Below are 8,271 nucleotides of genomic sequence, written 5' to 3' on the forward strand. Positions count from 1 at the left end.
ATCGCACTCACGGAAGAGCTGGGAGGGGCCCTTGATGTTTCCCCACTGTGTGGAGATGGGGGGCTAGAGGGTTACACACCTGTCACCGCTGGTTTCAATGAAGTTATCTCCCCCGCCACATTCTGGTGACGTCAGTTCTCTGCCATGTTGGTATCCCATGCTAATGGCAGCAGTTCGTTCCCTTTGAGGTCCTGACCGGCCCTCCCAAGCCCTGTCTCAATCCTGTGGCCACTGCCTGTGAATGCTCGGTTGGTATAAACCTCTGCAGGATCCGGCGGGATTGGGACTGACAAGGTGTTTCAGCAGGATCGTTTAGCACTGAGCCTGAGCATTTTGTCTGCGAGATACAGGCAAACGGGAGCCTGAATTCAGCCACTCAGGGTTCTGTGTGTATTCTGAGAGGAGCAGAATATTTGCCCCTGATCCACGTTAGCTCAGCAATGCCTAGTTATCCTGAGCAAACAGCATTTACACAGTTTAAGTCTCCCTATGCCTGTGCAGCTGAAGAGGTCAGAGACTTGATACCTCCGTGCCCACCGCCATGTTGGGTCTCCCTATCTTCTTTTATCTGTAGGTTTTTGTTTTGTTTCTTTGGCGATGAGGTCTTGCTAAGTTTTCCATGCTAACCTTGAAATTGTAATCCTCCTGACTCAGCCTCCTGAGTTGCTAGTGCTCCAGGTGTGCACTGCCACTCCCAACTTGCAGTTTTCTTTTTGTGTGCTGTCTTTAATTTGGTCTTCCATTTTCTGGAAGAGGTAATATGGAATTTGTGTTAATGTTTTTTAAAACTCTTGCTAGAATTGTCCAGTGAGAACAACTGGACCTAGAAATTTATTTTTCAGGTAGTTTTAAATTTCAAATTCAATTTGTTTGATAGATATAGGGCTATCCAAATGATTTTATATTGGATGAGTTGTAATCTTTTGTGGTTTTCAAGGAATTGATCCATTTCTTCTGAACTGTGAATTTTATGTGTGTAGAGTTATTCAGAGTATTCCCTTATTTTTCTTTTGATGCCTTTAGGGTCTGTTATCTATATACCCTGTTGTGTTCCTGATATTGGTAATTTGTATCTCCTCTCTCTCTCTCTCTCTCTCTCTCTCTCTCCCTCTTTCTCTTTCTGTCAGTCTTTCTAGAGATTTGTCAATTTGATTGATTTTTCAAAGAACCAGCTCTTTCCTTTCATTGATTTTCTACCCTTAGAGTCCTGGAATACACCTCACGTGGTCATGATGAATCATTATTTCAATATGTTCTTCAATTCCATTTTCTAATATTTTGGTTTTTTTATTTTCCATCCATGTTTACCAGAAAGATTGGTCTGAAAGGGTTCCTTTCTTGAAATGTCCTTGTTTGGTTTTAGTATTGAGATTTGTCTGGTTATTTGATTGACCTCTGAAAAAAGAGCTAAGAAATATTCTTTTTTTGGTTGTTCTATTCATGGAAGGTATGTGTAATATTAATGGTACAAACACATAGTTTTATGCACTTAGATATGTTCAGAGGCAAATAGTTTCTTCTCTGTGTATGAATCTAGGTGGAGCAGGAAAACATATTTTCTTATTTCCTATCATCTGCCTGACACCATGATAAAAATTTTACATTGATTATCTCATTGTTTCCTTATAAAAATCTCATTGGATGATTATTTTGAATCTCTCTTTTAGCTTAGAAAATTGAGATCCATTGGCTTGCCCAAGACTCCACAGATGTGGAAGTCAAAAGTAAGACTCCAGAGAAGGAAGGTGGCGAAGGGAGGAGAGCCCGAGTGGGTGGAGGGAGGGGAAGGGCGGGAGGAGAAAAAGGTGGGCGGAGGGCCAGGTGGGAGGGTGGCGGCTCACTCAGGACCCGGCGGGGGCAGCGCGATGAGGCAGGTGACCCTGTTCCTTAACGCCAGCCCCAAGAACGGAAAGGTGGTTGCTGTATATGGAACTTTATCTGATTGGCTTTCTGTGGCCAGCAGTAAACTCAGCATAAAAGCCACCAGTGTGTATAATGGGAAAGGTGGACTGATTGATGATATTGCTTTGATCATGAATGATGATGTTTTGTGAAGGAGAGCCATTTATTGATCCTCAGACAGATTCTAAGCCACCTGAAGGATTATTCGGATCACACACAGACTGGCTAACATTAAATGTTGGGGGGCGGTACTTTACAACTACACGGAGCACTTTAGTGAATAAAGAACCTGACAGTATGCTGGCCCACATGTTCAAGGACAAAGGTGTCTGGGGAAATAAACAAGATCATAGAGGAGCTTTCTTAATCCACCGAAGTCCTGAATACTTTGAACCCATTTTGAACTACTTGCGTCATGGACAGCTTATTGTAAATGATGGCATTAACTTATTGGGTGTATTAGAAGAAGCCAGATTTTTTGTTATTGACTCACTGATTAAACACCTAGAAGTAGCGATAAAGAACTCCCAACCACCGGAGGATCATTCACCAATATCCAGAAAGGAATTTGTTCGATTTCTGCTAGCAACTCCAACCAAGTCAGAATTACGTTGCCAGGGTTTAAACTTCAGTGGTGCTGATCTTTCTCGTTTGGACCTTCGATACATTAATTTCAAAATGGCCAACTTAAGCCGCTGCAACCTTGCACATGCAAATCTCTGCTGTGCTAATCTTGAATGAGCTGATCTTTCTGGATCAGTGCTTGATTGTGCAAATCTCCAGGGAGTCAAGATGCTTTGTTCTAATGCAGAAGGTGCATCCCTGAAACTGTGTTATTTTGAGGATCCTTCTGGTCTTAAAGCCAATTTGGAAGGTGCTAATCTGAAAGGTGTAGATATGGAAGGAAGTCAAATGACATGAATTAACCTGAGAGTTGCTACCTTAAAAAATGCAAAGTTGAAGAACTGTAACCTCAGAGGAGATACTCTGGCAGGAACTGATTTAGAGAACTGTGATCTGTCTGGGTGTGACCTTCAGGAAGCAAACCTCAGAGGTTCCAATGTGAAGGGGGCTATATTTAAAGAGATGTTGACACCACTACACATGTCCCAGAGTGTCAGATGAGAATCTCAGCGGCTGGAGGAAGATGTCTGAGATGAAAAATGTTCTCCTAATCATTTTCTTTCTCCACTCTCTCACTTATCTAGAAAAAATAACACTGTAAAGGAATTAAAAAAAAAGTTTAGAGGATTATGCTTGTTCTCAGCAGTGCATAAGGGAGAAATTGAATTATTTCCATATTCTGATTTTAACAGAAAAGTACTCATTTAATAGTTGTAGGGAAACTTAGATTATATTGCTGCCTTTTGAATGGGGTAGGGAGATATGCTTGGTTTTATGACCAGGAATATAGTATCTATTTTATTTGCTTTTAAATAGGCATGATGTGGAAATCCATCTTGGATTAAGATGCATTTGAGAAATTTAATTTATGAAAAGCACAACATGTGCAACTCTATTTATAGAATACCTAGATGCAGTATGGATATTTAAATTGTTAAACTTTATGAAAAGTTTGGAAAGGTTGTTCACGTTTATGAATAGCTTTAGCAATGCCTCCCCTCTTTATGTACCTGTCACACTGTATGAATATGGTGAGGTCATACTCCCTAAGGCTCTCTTTTCAGGTTTATTTTTATAATGTTTACTTTTAGAACAAAACAATAGCTAAAGTAGAGAAATAGCCTGTTGTTCCTATTGAGGCAGAGAGGAAAGATATTGTTGTACATCTTTATTATATTGAAGATTTATTGGAACTCTCCAGTTGAAGGATGAATATGCCTACAGTTACAACTTTTGAATGAGCATTCCTCAGAAGTTCATTCTAGGCAAGTTCCACTCAACATCAGAGCAGGAGGTTCTGTCTATTTATACTACTAATCTAATTTTCTCAGATACAATCAATATATAAGCATAGGATCATACTTCAAAACCAAAAAACCAAGGTTCATCTTTAATAGCCACTTAAATAAAATGTCAAATGGTTTAAATTGGGCCAGCTTAAAAATAGGTATCAAAACCAAAACTGCTGCAATTAAGAGTATAAAATTAAAAGGACAAAATAACTTTTTAGAAGGCAATATAATATAATTGCAGCTAAAAATCTTACAGTGGGAAATGAGGATATTTAAACTGGCTATTTATTAAACCATCAAAAGAAACTAATAAATGAAAATAAAGGCATTTGGATGGCCTAAGATATTAATCAGTCAGCACCTGTGGTTCTTTTACTTATATTTGCTGTTGTGTGTCTTTGGTTTTCAAATTGTAACCCAATTTTCCTGAGTCCTTTTCTTTCTGCCATAGCAGAGTCAGGGCCTTTACTTCCCTCCCAATACCCCAGTGTCCTTATATCTGCCCTAGAGCAGGGATATAAGCTGTGTCCAAATGGGTTCTGAATCCTGCTTACTCATCAATTTTAGGAAATGAATCATTAAAAATCACTTCTGTCTCCTTTGGTAGAAGGACAAATTTCAGTGTTTCCATAGCTTACTCTTCTATATCTACATATGCACAGCTTTTCTTAACAGTAAAGGAATATGCACAGTGGGAGGAGTCAGACCTTTACAGGTAAAGAAAAGCAACTTTAGAAATAAATTATTTTCTTTGCTTTATTGTTTTTACCAAGACAGATAAGTATTGTATTGAGAGATTCTATTTTCATAATCAATATGTGCCTAAATAATATTTAAATCATTTCACTCTATACTACATTTTCAATAATTATAGAATGTGTTGTTATTTCACTTAAGGGTACCTCTGTAGACAAACCTAAAACTGCAGAAGGTTCTGAAAGATCTAAACATGGTGTTTTTAGAAACTGCAGGCTTGGGATCTAATGTATACTGCATTAATAAATGATATAAAACAATGAAAAAAAAAGTAAGACTCATTTATTGACCTCGTACCATGTACCAGGCACCACGCTCTGAGATCAGCATCTGCCATAGCACTGACTCCTTCCAGCATCTCAGAGAGATAACAATCATGTCTTTTTCATTGTTGAGATGAGGAAGCGGAGGTTCAGAGAGGCTGAGGAACTTGTCCAGAAGTAAACAGCTAAGATGTGATTACAGCTAGTCTCCAGGGTGCTCGATTGCTATTCTTCAATTGAAAAGTATGTTCTTTGTGTGCTGTAGCCAGAATGTTTCCTTCATAGCAGGGAGTTCATTTTTGTTCATTAGTGACTGCTGCTATTGTTAACAGCTCAGAAAAGAGAAGAGGGCTGAGGGTGTGGCTCAGTGGAGAAACACTCCCAAGCATGTGCAAGGCCCTGAGTTCAATTCCCAGCACCAAAATCTTTTTAAAAAATTAAAGCTGAAAACAAACTTAGGAATAGATTGCTGGGCAGTGGAAGAAAAGACCCCAGGAGGAGGGCTCTAAGTGTTGAGGCTGGGAGACTGGCATGTGGCTTTCCAGACCCCACACACAGGCCACCAGATGAACTGAGGGCTCAAGTAGTTCAGTGGAGGGCTGGACTTTGGTTGGCCCTGGTGTCTGCTCCCTTGTCATGAGAAATAGCTTCCTGGGCTAGACCTGGCCAGACTGGAATTCCTCTGCCTCTGTGCAGACCAAACCTGAATCTCTAGTGACTGAAGTCATGGGAAAGGACAGATTGATAGGGTTAGGAAAGAGAGGTGTCCTGAGGCCGTAGCCTCTGACCAGAGGCACAGAGGGGGCCTTGACTGAGGCTAATATGGCAGAGCTGGGGACATGTCCTTACAGATCAGTGGGTCCAATTATTTCATTGTGTAGGGGCAAACCAAGGCTTGGAGAAGGGTGGCTCAAGTGATGGGCTTGTCCAAGGATACACAATCTTGAAGGGCCATGTGAGGGAGAGCACAAGCCTCAGTTGAGCTGTGTCGAGTGGAGGGCACCCAGGGGATGTTTGTGCCTGTGAGATTGCATCCTTCCTTCTAACCTTTCTATAGAAATGCCTGTTATGCACTGTGCTGAGGATAAGTGTGGCCCTGAGGCCTGCCTTGTGTATTAGCTAATTTGTGTATGCCTTAAGGAGCAAGTGACTTGAGTACTCTGACCTTCAGATTATTCATTTGTACCTCATGATAGTAGCCACCTCATAGTACTGAGGTTCAGATTAAATGAGAAAATATACTCACAGGAAACACTTAGGACAGTGTCTTGCATGTAGAAAATACTGTGTTAATGCTATTGTTATTATTGGAGGCCTTTGGGTTGGGTTGAAAAGATAGATGCTCAGAAGTCATCCGCCTGGGCCAGGCATGGTGGTGTGTGCCTGCAACCCCAGCAGTTTGGGAGGCTGAGGCAGGAGGATTGTGAGTTCAAAGTCAGCCTCAGCAACTTAATGAAACCCTGTCTTTAAATAAAAAGGGCTGGGATGTGGCTCAGTGATTAAGTGTCCCTGGTGTAATCACTGGTACCAAAAAATAAGAAAGAAAGAAAGAAAGAAAGAAAGAAAGAAAGAAAGAAAGAAAGAAAGAAAGAAAGAAAGAAAGAAAGAGGTGCCTTTCCTGATTGCACTCTAGATGGTGCGGCACTGGCTGTGCGAGTTTGGGCAACTCTCTTCCCTCTCCGAGTTCCAGCAGCTTCTTCTGCAATATGTGTAACATGAGACTAATAAGACTCCCTCCTTGTTCTCAGGGCTGTTGGAGGCATTCAACCCAACCACAGGGACAAATCACCTGGCTCACAGAAGGTCAATGGTAAAGGGTGGCAGACATTCTAAGTGCTGTTGAGACCCAAGGAGAGAAAGAGAAGCCCTCTCTATGGTTTCTATCTCCCAGGGCCTGTTTCTCACACACCTAAAGCTGGCTTCACGGTCTTCCTCACCAGAGCTGGGCAAGAGCTCTAGTCCTCAGGCCCTGCTGTCTCTGTTCCTGTCCCCAAGCCAGCTTGCTGACTTAACTTCTACTTTTCACATAACAGTAGGGGCTATGAAAGAATTTTTTTGGTACCAGGAATTAAACCCAGAAACACTGGACCACTGAGTCACATCCCCAGCCCTATTGTGTATTTTATTTAGAGACAGTATCTCACTGAGTTGCTTAGCACCTTGCTATTGCTAAGGCTGGTTTGGAGCTCACGATCCTCCTGCCTCAGCCTCCTAAACCACTGGGATTACAGGCAGCATGCACCACCGTGCCCGGCTTGTGAAAGCAATTCTGAGTTAGCACTGAATCAGGGACAGAGCCAGCTGCAGGCCCACCCTCCCACAGATGGCCTTCAGTAGAGACACAGAGCCTGCTTGCAGCTCTCCCTCCAACCTGAGTGGACCCATTTGCCTCAAAGCCTCCCCTGCATCTAACCCTGGTCTTGGGCTCAGTGGCAGGGAGCAACAGTTGGAATGGGAATCAGAGACACCCAAGATTCTGAGTAGAGTCCACTGCAGCCCCTCCACTCCATGTCCCCACACAGTTGAGTTTAGGGGAGGAATAATATAGCTCTACAAGAGCAAGGAAGGGAGTTAAGATTGTGTAGCAATGATTCCCATTCTACAGAACAGAAAGCTGCAGCTCAGGCCTGTTGAATGCAGAGTTAAGATCACAATTCTCCTTAGTGAGGCCCTAAGCAACTCAATGAGACCCTGTGTGTACATAAAATATAAAAGCATGGGGCTGGGGATGTGGCTCAAGTGGTAGCGCACTCGCCTGGCATGCATGCGGCCTGGGTTCGATTCTCAACACCATGTACAAACAAAGATGTTGTGTCCACCGATAACTAAAAAAAAAATATTAAAAAATTCTCTCTCTCTCTCTCTCTCTCTCTCTCTCTCTCTCTCTCTCTCCTCTCACTCTCTCTTTAAAAAAAGTAAAATAAAAAAATAAAAGCAGGGTGGTGGCTGAGAAGAAAAAAGGGGCTGGGGTTGTGGCTTAGTGGTTAAGTGTCCTTGGGTTCATTTCCAGGTAACCCCCCCCCCAAAAAAAAAAATCACAATCCACGTCTGTTTTTTTTTTTTTTTTTTTTTTTTCTACCAGGGATTGAACCCAGGGGCACTAAAGCACTGGGCCATATGCCCAGCCCTTTTTTAAATTTTTTTTTCTTTTGAGATATGGTCTCACTAAGTTGCTTTGGGTCTTACTAAGTTGCTGAGGCTGGCTTTGAACAGGCAATCCTCCTGCCTCCAGCTTCCTGAGACACTGGGATTACAGGTGTGCACTACGCATAATGCAGGTTATTTCAATGTTATCTTTTCTAGAACTGGCATATGCCAGAACTCGAAAAACAATCCTTGTTTAAGGGATATTTAAGTCTCCCTCCATTTTGTCAATGAGTAACAGTGGGGCCCAGAGTGAAAAAAGGATTCATCCAAGATCCCAAAAAAGCTGT

General features: G+C 42.0%; 1 pseudogene; it reads left to right on the forward strand.

The window, feature by feature from the left end:
• Positions 1 to 1,865: 1,865 nt before the first annotated feature.
• Positions 1,866 to 3,027, forward strand: LOC143385968 (BTB/POZ domain-containing protein KCTD9-like; annotated as a pseudogene).
• The last annotated feature ends 5,244 nt before the right edge of the window (positions 3,028 to 8,271 follow it).

The sequence above is a fragment of the Callospermophilus lateralis genome, unplaced genomic scaffold, assembly GCF_048772815.1.
Source record: "Callospermophilus lateralis isolate mCalLat2 unplaced genomic scaffold, mCalLat2.hap1 Scaffold_378, whole genome shotgun sequence".
Classification (NCBI taxonomy): Eukaryota; Metazoa; Chordata; class Mammalia; order Rodentia; family Sciuridae; genus Callospermophilus; species Callospermophilus lateralis.